This window comes from Theobroma cacao, chromosome 7 (genome assembly GCF_000208745.1).
Source record: "Theobroma cacao cultivar B97-61/B2 chromosome 7, Criollo_cocoa_genome_V2, whole genome shotgun sequence".
Taxonomy (NCBI): Eukaryota; Viridiplantae; Streptophyta; class Magnoliopsida; order Malvales; family Malvaceae; genus Theobroma; species Theobroma cacao.
In genome coordinates, this window is record NC_030856.1 from 3,464,272 (window position 1) to 3,485,023 (window position 20,752).

At 34.0% G+C, this 20,752-nt stretch overlaps 2 long non-coding RNA genes and 2 pseudogenes across 4 annotated transcripts; all 4 read right to left on the reverse strand.

Moving 5' to 3' along the window:
- LOC18593745 lies at window positions 1,395-4,324 on the reverse strand. Of its 2 annotated transcripts, XR_001928851.1 has the most exons (6): window positions 4,103-4,324; window positions 3,900-4,017; window positions 2,660-2,836; window positions 2,224-2,365; window positions 1,913-2,070; window positions 1,395-1,817 (listed from the first exon to the last, which is right to left on the reverse strand). It is a non-coding gene; the product is annotated as an uncharacterized LOC18593745 (long non-coding RNA). The 2 variants fall into 2 exon arrangements; XR_001928850.1 differs by having other exon boundaries at window positions 3,900-4,324.
- On the reverse strand, window positions 5,841-8,778 carry LOC108662714 (annotated as a pseudogene).
- Window positions 13,420-15,537, reverse strand: LOC108662958. Of its 2 annotated transcripts, XR_001928849.1 has the most exons (4): window positions 15,362-15,537; window positions 14,407-15,107; window positions 14,152-14,276; window positions 13,420-13,861 (listed from the first exon to the last, which is right to left on the reverse strand). It is a non-coding gene; the product is annotated as an uncharacterized LOC108662958 (long non-coding RNA). The 2 variants fall into 2 exon arrangements; XR_001928848.1 differs by having other exon boundaries at window positions 14,407-15,537.
- LOC108662715 lies at window positions 15,865-18,840 on the reverse strand (annotated as a pseudogene).

Sequence of the window (20,752 nt, forward strand, 5' to 3'; positions counted from 1 at the left end):
ACCAACAATTATTTTCAGGGTTGTTTAACATACTATGGCCACTGTCATGCATTGCTATGTCTAGTCTATAATTCATGGAGGAATCCCTCCTCGGTTCATTTCTCTATTTTACTCTATTCTTTCAATTTTGCAGTCTTCATGATATAAGAAGCAATAGAAAAAATAATTTTGGAATTTTGAGTCTTCCAAATGATCAAAATTACACACACTACAACAAATTTGACTTAAAACAGCACATTTTATAAATGTGTTACTAAAAATATTTTTAATAACACTTTTTTTATGTTTTTTAGAACAGCTTTTTAGATCTAATTTTACTATATACATTTTTAGATGCATTATCAATAAAATGTAACAATAGAAATTATATACACTAACAAATGTTGCATTTTACTGTACAAAAAATATATCGTCCAAACAAGTGTGGTTAAAACTTAATTTTTTTGCTATTACATCAAACACTCAAATATTTCAACATCTTATCTTCTCACACTTTTGACCCGTTAATTCATTTAATGCATCCTTCCACTCACAAATATATGTCATTTACTCCATGCTACCTAATATTGTCAGAATGGCGTGTCTTTGCCAAATACTTCTAATAGGCCCTAACTGATTAGGCAAAACATATCTTCAAATTGGAATAATTAAGGGATTGGACTTATCTACAAGAACCAACATCTGAAGTTGCAAGGAATATAATCTTACTCCAAAATGGAATTTGTAATTATAGAGTCTTACAAATGCTAATTACATAGCACAAATTAATGATCAGATAATGCAGTCTTCCTAGATGGATGATTTGAATATGAGAATTATGAGCTGAGTACAGTGGAGATTTTTCCTCACATTTTTCTATAATATTATTTATGAGCAGCCTTAGCTTCATATATTATCAATTAGTGCATGGGAAGCTTTGAAGAACATTATGAGACAATTAGTAAGTATTCATAACTATATAGAAAAGAAAGGATAGCTTCTATATGAAGCATTTTGCTTGCAAAATACATGCAGGGTGCCACATGATTGGATATTTCAGTTGTATGGATATTTGAAGTCCTAGGATAGCAATTGTTTGGGAAGAAAGAATTTCTGAGAAACTTTCCTCAATGTTGACAGGGACTTTTCATATCATCTGTTATGACAATTTGACTTCCACTAACCCTCACCACTTTCCCCATTTTTTTGGGTAATAAAAAGAAGTTGATTTTTTCCAACTTAAATTGAGGTATTTGACAGGCTACTGATGATCTAAAAGACTTCACTATCCAATTGCATGGGCCTCAGGGCACAATTTGAACATCAAATACAAAATTCAACCTGGTTGAGCTCCCAACTGTGTAAAGAAAAAATCAATTAAATATTGTTCAATTCTTGCTTGTAACGTCTGCAGATTGTATATGAGACTGATGGAGTAATAAATATGTCTAACCCAGAGAAATCATGGATTAATCAACTCGTTCTTTTAAAAGGGAAGGCATCACATTAGTTCATCTACTAACTAAACCTTTACAAGCGGAATATTGGATTAAAGTTAAAACAAGGGATCTCTCTTTGATATAAACTAGTCCTAAAGAATTTATAGGATAATTGAGAGATTGAATACTGAAATTGAAGAAGTCCAAACTTTTGTTTGGCATATATTCATAAACCAGCATCTTTTCCTCTCCTTCAATGCAACATCCCAGGAGCTTTACAAGATTTCGATGTTGAAGCTTGGCAATTAGTGCTACTTCATTTTTGAACTCAGTTAAACCTTGTCCAGAGCTTCTTGAAAGCCTCTTCACAGCGATCTCTTGTCCATCTACCAGGTTACCCTGAAAAAAATGTACTTTAAAGAGTTGTAACTTTGTTCTAAACATACTTCATACTTTGTCTTCTGATCAATTTCACCAGAATGTTGCAAATTTACCCTGTATGCATGCCCAAAACCACCTTGTCCTAGTTTGTTGTCAATGGAGAAATCATTGCTTGCTTCGGATACTAATGATAAGTCGAATAACTGGACTTCTGAGTCTTCGCTTTGCCCTTCAGTGCTCCTGTCCTTTATCACATGGTTTTCTCTAGCCCCTGAAACATTTTAGTACATACTAACATTAGCCATAGAAGGCTATATCATGTTGGTCAATTGTATTTCTGAACAGACTAGGGAAGTTGGTAATTAGTATTCTAAAACATAGTGAAAACATGATTTGTGAAAGCAAATGGATCAGATAGTGTTACCTTATAAACAGCTCCAAAACCACCTTCCCCTGGCTTGTTGTCCATAGAAAAGCTATGAGTAGCAAGCGCAAATATTGCAAGCTCCAAGTCTTCATCCAGGCCTTGATTTTCTGAATCATTTTCCTTATTGTTTTCTGTTTCTCTGAAATAGTAGTCAAAATAGGCTTTTTATTCACCATAAAATATGCATTCTAATTGAGCTAGATAACTGAACATAAAACTCATTTTTCACACCAATAAGCATTGAAAACTACTTATTTTTTGAGAAAAAAAAAACATTATTCCAATGAACTGGCAAACAATCTAATTTACTTCTTTTGAAGAAACTGCATGTGGATAAGTGGATTAGGTAGCATCACTATTAACAAGGTAATTTTTTTTGTTTATTTAGCTAAGGAATTGAATGACATATTTGTGAAGGATATGTCAAAATTACCTTTCAACTTTCTGCGGACTCTGTAAATGTAATAACTGATTATAAACAGCCCCAAAAGTGCAACACAGCGGTTTTGCAATAGATGCAACAAGCTTCAACCTTGGCTTATCGCATCCAAGCTTGGCTTTCTGCATTCCATGTGTAGCCTTGTATCATCAGTTTGGTTAGGAGCAAGTCCTGTGATCAATGATTTCTATTTGAGACATTTTGGATGGTTGACATATAAAATACAAACACCAGGTGGGTTGATCATGCATTGTTTTTATGAGATGATGTGATTGACTGACTCTTGATCAATGAACTGTACACAAAGTGCAGCAGAAAACAATTTATAAACATTGAGATTCCAGATAATTACTTGTATTGAATAATTTCCAATTCATCAACCATTTCACACCAGTAGACATTTTCATTAAAAGCACAAGGCACAAGCATCAGCTGGGAATGCAATTACTTGATTATTAAAACATAACTCAAAGCATAGTCTTACGAACAGTATATAAACAGAGTTTGTAGCATGGGAGATGTGAGGATACAACTCCCTAACCAACCTTTAACATCGATATGGTTATTTCATTCTACATGCCCACAGCAAATGGAAAAGGAAACAATAATGTCTAATCAATCTTACTTGTTCAACAAGGATTTGAAGGATAACAGCTAAATCAATAAATTGGCGTTGAATTAAGTTATAAGATTTTGATCACAAACAGAGGAAGTCCTCTCATAAATGAATCAAACAATATTTATGGCAAGTGAGGCATGCTTGGTGCTGTTAAAGATTTGCTTATGATTGAATAATCCTATTAACTACTAACTTGTTCATAATGTTTTTAAACTAGCATTTTTTAAATAATGCTAGTTTAAAATATGACCATATATATATATATAAGAAAAAGAATACTATGGACCCTAAATATTACTTTAATCATTTTATTATATCTTTTAACATTTTAATTCATAATAATTTAAAGATTTTATTTACGTGTTAGAGTTCTCTTATTATTTTATTTATGTATATAGATTTTTTTTCTTTTTAAATTTGAAAAAAATTTCAAACCTGGCTTGTAATATGTCAGTGAAAAAGAAAATAAAGGGATGTAGGCAAAGAGCTTAATTAACTCTTTTGAAGAAACTGCATGTGGATTTGCTAGCATCAATATTAACAAAGTAATTATTTTTTTGTTTATTTAGCAAAGAAGCAAAATAAGCATATTTGTTAAGGGTATATCAAAGTTACCGTTCAACTTTGCATTGCCTCTGTAAAGGTAATGACCGACTGTATACAACCCCGAAAGCACAGCATAGTGGTGTTGCAATTACTGCAGGAAGTTTTATCCTAGGCTTATCTTTCAATTCTGTATGGCGAAATTTGATAAGGAAAAGCATACATGAACAAAAATGAAAAAAGCAGCGAAAACAAGAGAAAATGCAGACTCATACCTGATTCTGAAGCAGACACTCTTAACATATAGATCCTGCCCTTTTGATTCAAATTGTCTGCAATCAATCAGATTATCAAACCAAAGGGCCCAACCACTACCTCTTCCTCTATTATCTGAACTAGTGTATGCCATATAGGAATAGTTCTGTAGATACTTAGCCCTGCATCCCTTGAGATTCATAGTTTTAGTCACCCAAGAATGTGTAGCATCTGGCATTTTTAAATCCTTTAAATCTAATAAATCCATCTCTGCTTTGGCAGTTGAATGGCTTGTTGTGCTTACACCCTTGGCACCAGTCTGATGAGTTCTGTCTTTTAGGGAATTCAGGCTTAAACATCAGCTTTCAGGGAATTAAGGCTTGAATCCTTTAAAAAGTGGAAGCTGAGCACCATCACAATTCCCTTTTGAACCACAAAGTCCATATCTATCAAAGTAGTCTCTTGAAGCAAATGACAGAAGCATCCAAGCTTGCTTTCTGCATTTCATGTGTAGTCCTGTGATCAATGATTTCTATTTGAGACACTTTGGATGGTTGACATATCAAATAGAAATGCCAGGTGGGTAGATCATGCGTTGTTTTTATAAGATGATGTGATTGACTGACTTTTGATGAATGAAGCATACACAAAGTGCAGCAGAAAACAAATTATAAACATTGAGCTTCCAGATAATTTGTATTTCTCAATAATATGAAGCTTATTCCTCTAATCATTCTCTTCATTGGACGAACATAACTTCAATGACTTACTTGTATTAAATGATTTCCAATTCATAAACCATTTGAGACTTTTTTTTCTCACATCTGATAGGTTGCAGGATAGTCCCAAGAATTGATCACCAAGTTCAACAGGGTGCCTTCCTTCCTCCCATAATCTCCGAGCCTGCAGCAAATTGAAAACCTTTTAGTCATTTTATTATATCTTTCAACATTTTAATTCATAATAATCGAAGTATTTTATTCAAGCGTTAGAGTTTTATTTATAGTAGTAATTAATTATTATTATTATTTTTGTAGATAGAGTGTGTTTTTTTTTCTTTCAAAATTTGAAAAAAATTAAAACCAAGTTTGAAAAATGTGAGTGAAAATGAAAATAAAGGAAAGAGATGGGCAGGTGTAATAGGAGGGGATGTAGGAGGTGTTAGATGGCAATTGGTGGAGAAATGCAGATTGAAGGGTGTTGAGTTTTAGATTTTGGTATTATTCATAAAACTAAAGACTTGGTTTTGTTTTGATATTAAAAAAAAGTAATTATTTAGCAAATGAGAAATTAAGAGATAAAAACTCACAATTAATGTTTGTGGTTCTTAACAAGAAGCAAGAGCCTTATAGCCACATTTAATCAAACACCTCTTCTCCATCTCACTCTACCAATCAAAATATCGAAGAAAGGGAGAAAGGACATTCTTAGTGTGCTATCCAACAACCCACATCTGATGTGAATGCGATTGTTAAGACCTATATAACAATTCAAGTTCACCATTACTAGCAACTTGAGCTTAAACTTTTGAGGGCTACGTGGTTTAGGCCCAAAAAGTTACTAGGCCAATGGTTGGACTTGGGTCGTTACAAATGGTATCAGAACTTGCACCAGTCCGATGTGAACTTTCACATTGCTCTGGTGAGATCTTGGTCCCGTGGATGTGATGTGTGGCCTTGATGAGGACATCAAGGATTTGAGTGGGTGGGATTGTGATATCCAACATCCTACATCTGATGTGAATGTGATTGTTAAGACCTATATAACAATCCAAGTCCACCATGGACTTGGGTCGTTACACTTAGCATCAAGTTGATCCCATTCCACTGATTCCCACCATTCTCTCGGGCCTATTCTAATATATTCTAGAGAAGGAGGAGATGGTTTCCCATTTTCAACAAGGGGAAGAGACAAAGGGATCCTCTTTACTTCTGGACATCTCTCTATTTGAAGATATTGGAGAGAATCTGCAGGAATCATAAGTCCACCACTGTAAATGCTTTTCAGTTTTGGTAAATTTCCCAAGATTAATGATTTTAATTTGGGAAGAATAAATGTTGTTCCTTCTTCTTTGTGATTTTCTTCTAACGCTATTATTTCCTCCATTTCTTCACAACATTCAACGAAAATTTTCTCTAAGTTTGGGAGGCCTTGCAACTGCTCAACTGGAAACAACTTCTTCATCTTCGAACAAAAGCTCATCATCAATAATTTAAGAGAAGAGAAGAAGGTAGGTGGTGTTGGAGCATGAGAGGTAGATTCAATTTCAACCGCTACTCCTACTCGTACTCTCACAACTTCACACAAGTTTAGCAAGTCAAGTAGTTGTAGCACCTCAATGTTGTGAAGTGCGTTGCAAGACGGTAATGACAAGTCAACCACACACTCCATCCCTTCACACTCCGAAATTTGACATTTCTTCAAGTCAGGTGCCTTACGAAACAAAGGAATGTGGCTTAAACATTTGAAATCATTACACCTCGCAAAACAAAAAGTATGAAGGTCATTTGGGAGCATTATTTCATCACACCTCTCTATCTCCAAATTTGAGACATCAACCATTTTCTCAATTTCTTTGAAATATGGGGAATGCATAATATGAATATTACTAGGTGGTCCCACTTGAAAAATGAAAGACATAGGCCATTTACCTTGTGTAGACTCTGCATATTTCTTAAACTCTTGCATGTCACAAATGAACATAAAACACACTCAAGCTTCCTCAATTTGCCTACTTCTTCCCCCCTTAAATTTAACTGTACTAGTAAGCATTGCAGATGAGAAATCTTCAGCAATATTCCCATTGGTAGCTCCTTTAGATCGCTTGACCGTAGACCAAAATATCTAAGGTTTTGTAACATTTCTATACCCTGAGGTAACTCTTCAATTTTTGTATTCCAAAGGTCCAAGTTTCTCAGTGCTTTGAGCTTTGCTAATGAAGGCACATATTCTAACCTGAGACAATAAGCAAGCATCAATGCATTGAGATTTTTCAAGTTAGAGATGGAATTAGGTAAATCCACAATCTCATGATTACGAGAAAGATCTAGAACTTTTAGCCCAGGCATGTGCTTAAAGAAAGATTCTGGAATTCTTTTTAAGCCACATTGTTGCAATATCAAAGTTGACAAATGAGGACATTCGGGTGATATGTGAGGAGGGATTTCTATTAATTTTGAATTTTGCATCAAAGAAACCTTTTCAACACTCACTGTCCATTCTTGCTCACTTGGTAGTTCCTCCAACTGCACATTGGCTTTTACTATGAACTGATGACCTTTAATATACAATGCCAGGTCTCTCAAAACATTATGCATCTTAACTCCTTTGTCATTCCAAGTTGTAGCCCTTTCTAGCAAGCAATTATTTTGAAGCTTATTTAAAATGCTATGGCCTCTATCATGCACTTCTTGTCTAGTCCTTAAGCCATCAAGGAGTCCTTCATCTATCCAATTTTCAATTAAGTCAACTTCTTCAATCACAAAATCTTCAGGATATAAGGAGCAATATGAGAAACAATTTTGAATTTTTGGATCTTTCAAATAGTCATAACTGAACTTCAAACGCTCAAATATTTCAACATCTGATCCTTTCACACTTTTCACACGCTCTTCTAATTCAGTTAATGCATTTCTCCACTCACAAATATCATTTACCCCCTTCATGCTTCCAGCTATTGTGACAATGTTAAGTGGTAAACTGCCACATTACTCAACAATTTTGTTGACAATGTCTTTTAAATTTTGATCTTGTACAACACTATGCCCCACATGTTTTAAGAATAAGTTCGTGGACTCTGTCTTTGAAAGCGGTTGCACTTTGATCACCTTACAATCCATAGATTGATAGACCTTAATCGATCTGCTAGTGAGTACAACTTTCCTCCCCATATCTATTATTGGTTCAGGGATACCCACATCCAATAGAGAAAACCGTTTCCAAACATCGTCTAAGATCAAAACATATCTCTTTCCCTCCAAAATATCTTTTAATGCTGATGCTCGTTGCAATTCATCATCTTTTAAAAGAGATTGTTTCAAAGAATCTGCAATATCTTTTTGCAATCTAAAAATATTCAATTCTTTTGATACAGTGACCTATATCACTTTATCAAAGTTCTCACTTTCCTTTAACAATCGATTGTTGATATGCTTCATGATGGTAGTTTTCCCTATACCACCCATTCCACATACTCCAATCATTCCAACCTTATTACCCATCAAATACTCCCAAATTTGTTCTTTTACATCGATTTCACCTTCTAGATTTAGTGTTGGTAACATCACCCCGGTGGTTGGAGGCCCATCAACTGCCACACCGTCGGGGAAACTACCTTTTTGGTGAATTTCCTCTACCTTTTCAATCATTCGGCAAACAAATTTTCCAAGACGACCACGTAAGAAGCATGAAATAGCATGGAACTTGGATTCAATCTTTTCCATTTCAGTGTTTACCTTTTCTACAGCTTCAAACAAGTACTCCACTTCTTCCCTCACCACTTTTCTGTGACGAAGCTCCTCTTCCTTTCTTGATATGAGGTCTCTTTTTTGGATATTTAAAACATTCACTTTTTCTCGAAGATCATTCATATGTTCTTCAAGTTTTCGTTGATGGTGTATATATGTACAGGTTGGACCACCAAAGCACTTTATCACTTCAAAAATTGGCCCTATAAGCTCCATATAAGCTATTCCCTAGAGATTAAAAACCAAGATATATTAGATCTCCATATGACATAAGCTACTCCGTCCCTCCCTAAACTACAATTCTATATTTTTCATATAATATAGAATATGTTAGAAAAAAATGTTACTAATTAAAATTTTTTTACCAATTCTTAAGAAAAAACATAATATTTTTGAAAACATTATTAAAAACAAGAAGTTTTTGTTTCATCATCTTTGAGTATAATATTTACATTTCCAACAATATTTATATCTAGATGAATGTATTCATTTTTCCCCTTAAAAAACCATCGCAAATTCTTGAATATATTATATCTATATGGTTCCTAGTTTTGATCATTACAACATTAATAAAAGGATGATGAGAATGGAGAAATCAATTTACTATAAATATATAAATGACAAAATTTTTTATAAAAAAAGGAATCCATTTAAAGTTGATAACTTGCGTTTCTAACATGTATACATATTAAATAAATGTACCTGTGAAAGAATCACAGGTACTAGACGAAAAGTATCCAGTTCTTTAATATATTTATTTAAATTGTATTATTCTGTATGACAGATTCTCCTTTCAAGTATTCTGTTATAAACTTTTGAAATTAATCTGAATTTATAATTTACAAAGAGAAAATTATGTACCCTAGTCTTGAAATCTTTCCTTGTTGCCGATATAGAAAGATTTGACAATGTACATAATGACATGAAGTGCCCTGTTTTTTGATGGAGCTTTAGCATCAAACTTCAATTAGCTGAGTTAACCAGATTGTTAGTTCCTTGATTGATTTTCCAATTAACGAGCCATATCAGAATATTAGACTTGAGAAATGGAATTTTGACTTCTAAGGTCCTAAAAAAGATTAATTCACAAAATACATAAAAATAAAATGTACAAGATGACGATGAAAATCATTTGTGTAAAGATATTGATGCTGTATGACATATAATTTTGCTTTTGGTCAAATATTGAAATATCGTAAGGAACAACGCGTTGAGCTTCCAACAATGTGTCAGTCATTTCATTGGTTGAAGAAGACTTTAAATGTTTTAACCCCAAATTACTATTCATAACACGTTTTCATTAAATATATCAGAGATCAGCTTTTTTCGTTTTGTCCCAATTTTCTTGGTTTTCACTTTTCAGTGAATTAAAGACCTAAAAAATCTTTGTCATCAATGGATAACATCATTGGTGATTACATTCGAGCCTTCTATTAAGTTTATGTAGCAAATACAAATAAGTAATGGCTTATCATGCATTTTTAGTTTTGTTATGATGTGAGGATTATATGAGTCTTCCTCAATGAAACATCTGAAAAAGTGCATGAGAAAAAAATCAAAACAATTTACAACTGATGAGATTGCACATTACTCTTTTTTCTGATTTATATGAAGCTTCAGTGCAATCATCTTGTCAATTCTTTGTGAGACAACTATAGATAACAGTACCCCCAAAAAGGCACTTGCAGGGTGCTAAGCTTAAACTGGGACTGAACCGTTGGTATCAATGCATAAGGTACAAAACATACTGATCATCCACAGCATCTAATAATGGCTTGGAGATGAAAGAGTTAAGTATATAATAATCTGAAAATTATATTTGTTAATTTTTGTTAATTGTTAAGTTTATTTAAAAATTGAGATTATTATCATTATTAAATTATTTATAATTATGCTAGTTAATTCTTTTAAGTAAATTATTAAAAATGATTCCTTTGAATAATTTTCAGAATTTATTTATATAATTTTCATATAAATTTTTTCCATTAAGTTGTTTTATATTTTTAGCAAACGTTGGACTTCTCGTTTGAATGTTTTATAGACATTATCTTCAACTCTTCGCCTCCTCAAACGCCAAAATACAAACTCAGCCACTGCATATAACCACTGCAGAACATTATCAAAAGCAATAAATATGTGAGGATTTGTAGACATTATGAAAATAAAGTGACATTTACTAAGTACCAACCACTCTTTTTCCCATCAGTTTGGTCTCCTCCAAAAGTTCTAGCCAGTCCAAAACCTGAAATTTTTGGATTCATATCACTACCAATCACAACGTTACTAGCTTTGAGATCTCTATAAATAAAAAAAAACTTTCGATTTGCTAGCTTTACTATTAACAAAGTAATTTTTTTTTTGTTTATTTAGCAAAGGAACGAAATAAGCATAATTATGAAGGATATATCAAAGTTACCATTCAACTTTGCACGACCTCTGTAAAGGAAATGACTGACGCTAAACGGCCCGAAAAGCACAACACAGTGGTGTTGCAATTAATGCAGGAAGTTTTATCCTAGGCTTATCTTTCAATTTTGTATGATGAAATTCGATAAAGAAAAGCATACATGAAGAAACACAAAAAAAGCTGCGAAATCAAGAAAAAATGTAGACTCATACCTGATTCTGAAGCAGACACTTTAACATATAGATCCTGCCCTTTTGATTGAAATTGTTTGTAATCAATCAAATGATGAAACCAAAGGTCCCAACCACTGCCTCTTCCTCTATTATCTGAACTAGTGTATGCCATATAGGAATAGTTCTGTAGATACTTAACCCTGCATCCCTTGAGATTCATAGTTTTAGTCACCCAAGAATGTGTAGCATCTGGCATTTTCAAATTTCTTAAATCTGATAAATCCATCTCTGCTTTGGCAGTTGAATGGCTTATTGTGCTTACACCCTTGGGACCAGTCTTATGAGTTCTATCCTTCAGGGAATTCAGGCTTAAACATCATCTTTCAGGGAATTAAAGCTTGAATCCTTTAAAAAGTGGAAGCTGAGTACCATCACAATTCCCTTTTGAACCACAAAGTCCATATCTGTCAAAGTAGTCTCTCGGAGCAAATGAGGAAAGCATCCAAGCTTGCTTTCTGCATTTCATGTGTAGTTATGTTATCAATTATTTCCATTTGAGACACTATGGATGGTTGACACATAAAATAGAAAGACCAGGCTGGTCGATCATCCGTTGCTTTTATAAGATGATGTGGTTGACTGACTTTTGATGAATGAAGTATACACAAAGTGCAGCAGAAAACAAATTATAAACGTTGAGGTTCCAGATAATTCGTATTTCTCAATAATATGAAGCTTATTCGTCTAAGCATAATATATATATTTAGAGTAACCACACTAATCATATCAACTTAAACTTACTCATAATTTGCATGCAACATAAAATCACCAAATCTTATATAGATAATTTAAACTATTAATCTTGTTTAATTATATATGTATTCATCATTTGAAGTGCTTTAAAATATTAATCATGATTAATTTCAATATCTTGGTATTGATACATCACTTCCCAAATATGCTTTCCTTTTTTCTTTTTTTCCATATATAGACACTCTTTAATTAGGAGATTGTAGCCAGCTAGATACCATTGTTGCCAGTCCAAGAGGTGACACTTTGGAGGTTGAATAGCATTTTATTTTCGGGTTTTTTAGTCTTGAGATGAGTGGCAACATTAATTCCTTTGGATCTGTTGAATTAGCTTTTGTATATAAAAGAAGGTATCCCTCCTCAAACATGGCAGATCCCCTTTCAAACCCATTATTTTAAAGAAAAGAAAATGCTAATTTAATAGAATAGTTGCCAACTAGGGACAAGCTCCATTGATGTGACATTAATTTTGGTATATTCTAACACTTGTTGACTAGATTCAATTGGACAGGATTTTTAATTTGGATGAAATTTAAGGGTAGTGATTAAACAATGGAAGTGACATTGGAGGTTCTAAGTCCCTTTCACCTAAGGGAGAAATGAGTTTGTTCAATTGACACAGCTTTGGTACATACAGAAAGTAAGCTAATACCATAGCCATATTTCTCAGGTGACTTGCAACAAATTTGAGACTGAAGTATGGCAAAATATTGGGTATTTGTATAAATTACAATACAAATAAAGAAAAAAAATGAAAGAGACTAAATAGAAAGGGGAAGTGGAAAGGTCCCCAAAATCAATTAATTGCAAGTGGAAGGAGCAAAGCCCAACTTTGTTGGCAACAAGGTCATGTTCCCGCAGATGATTTTGTTGCAGGGTGTTGTAAATGATATTTACTTCCAGGCTCTGTCTTTTGGCAAATAGAAGCTGATAATGGTTCTCTGGATCAAGCTCAAATATAGCTCCATCTTCAATATGAATTGCAAATCCTGGCACTGATGAGAAAATCAAGCCTTGTTATTGCTTTTAATAAAAGCAAATAAAATTTGAAGGGTGTTCAGTTGGGCAATTACTAGTTCCCAAGTAACAGTTTTAACTGCTACTTTCTTTTACCAAATTCCCAAGAAACTATTCTTAGAGCTTCTAGGACTAAGGAACAGACTGGGAGGAGGTGAAGATATCGATTCCATCAGTAAAACAGTGTTGGTGAACATGAAAGACAGAATGTCTTTTTGTTTCAAATTTCAGAGCTTGTAAGAACTCATAGAAAAACTTTTCAGTTTGGCAGATTTTAGAGAGCAAACATGTTTAAACTGATGATCGTTGACTAGTATGCAAGTCTTCCTTGAAAAGACCAAACTTTTCAGTTTGCGGAGAACTCTTATTTCTAATTTTTATGATGCTTCAGTGTAGTCATCTTGTATTGTCTCTGCGAATCATATATATATACATATGACCCCCAAGCAGGCACTTGCAGGGCATTAAGCTCAAACTGGGACTAAACCACTGGTATCAAAGCATAAGAGACATAAACATACTGGTCGATAACTTTTAATAATGGCTTGGAGATGAAAGAGCTAAGTATACAGTTTGTCAATTATCGAGCATCTAGTACTGACAGAGTTATTTCATTTGTGGAAGAAGATACATGCTTGTCTGATGAAGAATCTTCTTCAAGTGGATTTTTTTAAAACAAAATACCAGCTTGTTTGGGGTGTGGCAATTCAGTTTCACTTCCCAACATCAGAATCACAAATGACGTACTTGGCCTCTCCTCAGGATGCTGTTGTAAACTTAAAAGACTGATAATGGAAGTATTGTATCACTTCTGATAGATTGCAAAGACTCTCCTAAGCATTCTTCAACAGGTTTTAAAGGACTGTCTTATTTCCATAATCTCCATGCCTGCAGCAAATTGAAACCCTTTTAGGTTTTATCAATCCAAGATAAGCAACAAAAAATTGATTATAAAAATATCTGCTGAAACTGACATGTTCAACAAGGTTGCCGCTCTGTGATGGATGGTAAAGCCCTCTATATTTTCTTCCCACTTATTATCTCCAGCAATAATATACCAAAGCTAAAGAGATCTGATTTTACTGAAAGCAGTCCAACAATAGCATATTCAGTGCCATATAACCTCTGCAGAACATTATCAAGAGAAATAACTATCTGAGCATATGTAGACATTATGAAAATAAAGTGACACTTACTAAGTTCCAACCACTCTTGCAGTGTTCCCTTCAGTTTGGTTTCCTCCAAAGTTCTAAGCAATCCAAAATCTGAAATTTTTGGATTCATCTCACTATCAAGCAGAACGTTACTAGCTTTGACATCTCTATGAATGAAAAAAAACATATTCAAATGAAATGGCAAAGAATCTAATTAACTCTTTTGAAGAAACTGTGTTTGGATTTGTTAGCAAAGGAACAGAATAAGCATATTTGTGAAGGATATATCAAAGTTACCATTCAACTTTGCACGACCTCTGTGAAGGAAATGACTGACAGTAAACAGCCCGAAAAGCACAACACAGTGGCGTTGCAATTAATGCAGGAAGTTTTATCCTAGGCTTATCTTTCAATTCTGTATGATGAACTTTGATAAAGAAAAGCATACATGAACAAAAACAAAAAAAGCAGCGAAAACAAGAGAAAATGTAGACTCATACCTGATTCTGAAGCAGACATTATTAACATATAAGTCCTGCTCTTTTGATTGAAATTGTCTATAATCAATCAGATGATGAAACCAAAGGGCCCAAACACTACCTCTTCCTCTGTTATCTGAACTAGTGTATGCCATAAGGGAATAGTTCTGTAGATACTTAGCCTTGCATCCCTTGAGTTTCATAGCTTTAGTCACCTAAGAAAGTGTAGCATCTGGCATTTTCAAATCTTTTAAATCTGATAAATCCATATCTGCTTTGGCAGTTGAATGGCTTATTCTGTGCTTACACCCTTGGGGTCAGTCTGATGAGTTCTATCTTTCAGGGAATTCAGGCTTAAACATCAGCTTTCAGGGAATCAAGGCTTGAATCCTTTAAAAAGTGGAAGCTGAGTACCATCACGATGCCCTTTTGAACCACAAAGTCCATATCTGTCAAAATAGTCTCTTGGAGCAAATGAGAAAAGCATCCAAGCTTACTTTCTGCATTTCATGTGTAGTCCTGTGATCAATGATTTCTATTTGAGACACTTAGGATGGTTGACATATAAAATACAAATACCAGGTGGGTAGATCATGCGTTGTTTTTATAAGATGATGTGATTGACTGACTTTTGATAAATGAAGTATACAGAAAGTGCAGCAGAAAACAAATTATAAACATTGAGGTTCCAGATAATTTATATTATTTAATGATTTGAAGCTTATTCCTCTAATCATTCTCTTCACTGGACAAACATAACTTCAATGACTTACTTGCATTAAATGATTTCCAATTCATGAACCATTTGAGACCAGTGTGGATGTGTTGTCTCACATCTGATAGGTTGCAGGATAGTCCTAAGAATTGATCACCAAGTTCAACAGGGGTGCCTTCGTTCCTCCCATTATCTCCAAGCCTGCAGCAAATTGAAAACCTTTTAGTCATTTTGTTATATCTTTCAACATTTTAATTCATAATAATCAAAGAATTTTTGAAACATGCGAGTGAAAATGAAAATAAAGGAAACGGGTGGGAAGGTGTAATAGGAGGGGATGTAGGAAATGTCACATAGCAATTGGCGGAGAAATGCAGATTGAAGGGTGTTGAGTTGGAGATTTATTTTTATATTAAAAAATAAAAAATTAAAGACTTGGTTTTATTTTGATATTAAAAAAGAGTAATTATTTAGCAAATGAGAAATTCGGAGATAAAAATAAACTCACAATGTTTGTTTGCAGTTTTTAATAAGAAGCAAGAGCCTTGCAACCACATTTAATCAAACACCTCTTCTACAATTCAGACATAAAGCTAGCCTTGTACCATCCAAAAAATATTCAACAAAGGGAGAAAGGACATCCTTAGCATCAGGCTGATCCCATTCCACTGATTCCCACCATTCTCTCGGCCATACTGTGATTCCTTTTAGAGAAGGAGGAGGAGATGGTTTCCCATTTTCAACAAGGGGAAGAGACAAAGGGATCCTCTTTACCGCTCTACACCCCGATATGACAAGATGTTGGAGAGAATCTGCAGGAATCATAAGTCCACCGCTACAAATGCTTTTCAATTTTGGTAAGTTAATCAAGAATAATGATTTTAATTTGGGAAGAATAAATGTTGTTCCTTCTTCTTTCTGATTTTCTTCTGATGCTATTATTTCCTCCATTTCTTCACAACCTCGGACATAAATTTCCTCTAAGTTTTGGAGGCTCTTCAACGGCTCGATTGTAAGCAACTTCTTCACCCTCGAACAACCAATCACATATAATTGTTTAAGAGAAGAGAAGGCAGGTGGTGTTGGAGCATGAGAGGTAGATTCAAATTCAACCGCTACTCCTACTTCTACTCCTACTCTCACAACTTCACGCAAGTTGCGTAAGAAACATAGTTGTAACACCTCAATGTTGTGAAGTGCGTCGCAAGACGATAATGACAAGTCAACCACACACTCTATCCCAGAACACTTCCTAATTTGACATAACTTCAAGTCAGGTGCCTTATGAAACAAAGGAATATTGCTTAAACATTTGAAATCATTACACTCCTCAATAAGTAAAGGGTGAAGGTCATTTGGGAGCACTATATCATCACACCTCTCTATCTCCAAATTTCTAAATTCAACCTTTTTCTTAATTTCTTTGAAATCTGGGAATCCCCGATATAAATACCCTTAAGTGGTCCCACTTGAAAAAAGAAAGATGGAGGCCATTTACCTTGTGCAGACTTTACATATTTCTTAAACTCTTGCATGTTGCGAAATGAACATGAAACCCACTCAAGGTTCCTCAATTTGCCCACTTCTTCCCCTCTTAAATGTAACTCTCCCAGCAAGCATTGCAGATGAGAAATCTTCACTAATATTCCTATTGGTAGCTCCTTTAGATGCCTTGACCTTAGACGAAAATATCTAAGGTTTTGTAACATTTCTATACCATGAGGAAGCTCTTCAATTCCTGTACCATAAAGGTCCAACTTTCTCAGTGCTCTGAGCTCTGCTAATGAAGGCACATATTTTAACCTGCCACAACTAGCAAGTATCAATGCATCGAGGTTTTTCAAGTTAGAGATGGAATTGGGTAGATCCTCCAAGTAATAATTACTATAAAGATTTAGAACTTTTAGTCTAGGCATGTGCTTAAAGAAAGATTCAGGAATACTTTTTAAGCCACATTGTTGCAAAATCAAAGTTGACAAATGAGGACACTCAGGTGATATGTGAGGAGGGATTTCTATTAATTTTGAATTTTGCATCAAAGAAACCTTCTCAACACTCACTGTCCATTCTTGCTCACTTGGGAATTCTTTCAATTGCATACCTGCTTTTACCATGAACTGATGACCTTTAATATACAACGCCATGTCCCTCAAAACATCATGCATCTTAACTCCTTCTTTGCGACTCCTAGTTGTAGCCCTCTCTAGCAAGCAATTATTTTCAAGCTTATTTAAAATGCTATGGCCTCTGTCATGCATTTCTTGTCTAGTCCTTAAGCCATCAAGGAGTCCTTCATCTATCCAATTTTCAATTAATTCAACTTCTCCAATCACAAAATCTTCAGAATACAAGGAGCAATATAAGAAACAATTTTGAATTTTTGGATCTTTCAAATAGTCATAACTGAACTTCAAACGCTCAAATATTTCAACATCCGATCCTTTCACACTTTTCACACGCTCTTTTAATTCCATTAATGCATTTCTCCACTCACAAATATCATTTACCCCCTTCATGCTTCCAGCTATTGTGACAATGCTAAGTGGTAAACCACCACATTGCTCAACAATTTTGTTGACAATGTCTTTTAAATTTTGATCTTGTACAACACCATGCCCCACACGATCTAAGAATAAGTTCATGGACTCTGTCTTTGAAAGCGGTTGCACTTTGACCACCTTACAATCCATAGATTGGCAGACCTCAATCAATCTACTAGTGAGTACAACTTTCCTCCCCATACCTATTGTTGGTTCAGGGATACCCACATCCAATAGAGAAAACCGTTTCCAAACATCGTCTAAGATCAACACATATCTTTTTCCCTCCAAAATATCTTTTAATGTTGATGCTCTTTGCAGTTCATCATATTTTGGAAGAGACTCTTTCAAAGAATCTGCAATATCTTTTTGCAATCTAAAAATATTCAATTCTTTTGATACAGTGATCCATATCACTTGATCAAACTTCTCACTTTCCTTTAACAATCGATTGTTGATATGCTTCATGATAGTAGTTTTCCCTATACCACCCATTCCACATACTCCAATCATTCCAACCTTATTACCCATCAAATACTCCCAAATTTGTTCTTTTACATCGATTTCACCTTCTAGATTTGGTGTTGGTAACATCACCCCGGTGGTTGGAGGCCCATCAACTGCCACATTGTTAGGGAAACTACCGTTTTGGTGAATTTCCTTTACCTCTTCAATCATTCGGCAAACAAATTTTCCAAGACGACCACGTAAGAAGTATGAAACAACATGGAACTTGGTTTCAATCTCTTCCATTTCAGTGTTAACCTTTTCTACAGCTTTAAACCAGTACTCCACTTCTTCCCTCACCACTTTTCTGTGACGAAGCTCCTCTTCCTTTCTTGATATGAGGTCTCTCTTTCGGATGTTTAAAACATTCACTTTTTCTCGAAGATCATTCATATGTTCTTCAAGTTTTCGGTGATGGTCAATGTATGTACAGGTTGGACCACCAAAGCACTTTATCACTTCAAAAATTTGCCCTATAAGCTCCATATAAGCTATTCCCTAGAGATTAAACCAAGATATATTAGATCTCCATATGACATAAGCTACTCCCTCCCTAAACTACAATTCTATATTTTTCATATAATACAGAATATGTTAGAAAAAAATCTTACTAATTAAAATTTTTTTACCAATTCTTCTTAAGAAAAAACATAATATTTTTGAAAACATTATAAAAAACAAGAAGTTTTTGTTTCCGTCACTTAATTACTATAATTATTTTCCACCTAATTAAGAGAAAAGAAGCATGACATAGACCAATGAACAAAAATAATTATGTGAAAGGAAAGATGATGAACCTATGTTATGAATCTAAAACATGAATCCAAATCAATATTAAACAATTTAATTTATCTAGTCAAGTGAGGCAGATGAGCTGGTACTTCTTCTATTCTTAGAGTTTCTTGATTAAGTTTGTAAAAGCAGATCTCCTTGCAAAAAATTGTCAAGAAAATAGCATCAAGCAGATCTCCTTCCAAAATATCCTCTATGAGAAGAAAATGAGTAATGAAGCACATGAATTATTGAAAAGTGGGCAAGATTAATATTTATGTAAGAAACTAAAATAAATGCCCAATTTGTGTCTTAATATTTATATAAAACTTATGATAAGATGAATTTGTGTTATAATTTAAGATTTCGATTAATTAATGTTATCAAAGATAAAACTAAATCATAAGTATAGACAACCTACTTAATTCCGTGAGGCAGGGAAGTGATACTTCTATCTTCAGAAGGCCCTTAATAAATTTGAGAAACAAGCCCAATCAAGAAAAATAGCAATAACAAATAGATTATCTCCTTGCGAAAAAGAAAATCCTGATCCTCCGAGAGAAGAGAATTATTGAATTATGAAGCAGAAAAGAATTAAAGTCGGCAACTCAATGCAAAGTTGAATTATTTTCAACCTAATTAGGCAAAAAAGGAAAAAGAATAGAAGCATAAAATAAAGAGAAAGACCCAAAAGAAAGTTTTATGGAGTTTGTTGAAAGATGAATTTATGGCAGAAGGTAAGATTCAGAGATGGTACCAAAGATGAAAAATATAAGCGTAGATACTTCAGCTTGTTGATATCACTAAGCAGATCTCCTTGCAAATTCCTGTGTAATGAGAAGAGAAGGAATTATGAAGCAAATAAGTCAATGCAAGTCATGACATTGGTTTCGGGGTCACTTCCCTTAAAGCTGCTTTGAAATAAAGAAAATATAAATAAAATAAAAGATGATGAAGTGAGCCTGAACACTCGTTCATTTTTCTTAAAGAAACAATAATCTAAGTTAGGACAAAAAGGAAGCATCCGAGAAGGATCCTGCGTAAATTTTTACCATTAAATTACTTTGTGAAAAGACAAAGTTAGGTGCGAATTGAGCACAAGGAAAGATGAAGCAATTAAAAATTCATCCATTGTGTTAGTGGCGAAATAAAATAATGAAAAGTTAGAGAAATAGGGAGTCATGATTAGTGACTTGTGGGGTAGTAATTGGATTCCCCTTCTAGGTGTTTTGTGTTATGCCATAAACTTATTACATTAATCTGAATTTATAATTTATAAAGAGAATTATTTCAACCTGAAAACTGAAAAATAAGTATCCCAATCTGCAATAGAATGATTTGACTATGCACAGAATGTGCATAAGCTATGATCTACTGAATGTAGTCCATTTTATAAGGGGACAAGAAACGAATTGCCCTGTTCTTTGATGGAGCTTCAGCATCATGCTTCAACCAGAAGTTTTCTACTGAGTTAACCGGATTGTTAGTTCCTTGATTGATTTTCTAGTTAATGAGCCATATCAGATTACTTAGACTTGAGAAATAGAATTTCAACTTCTAAGGTTCTAAATGTGACTAGTTCACAAAATATATAGAAATATAAGGTACAAGAAGATGATGATGAAGATCAT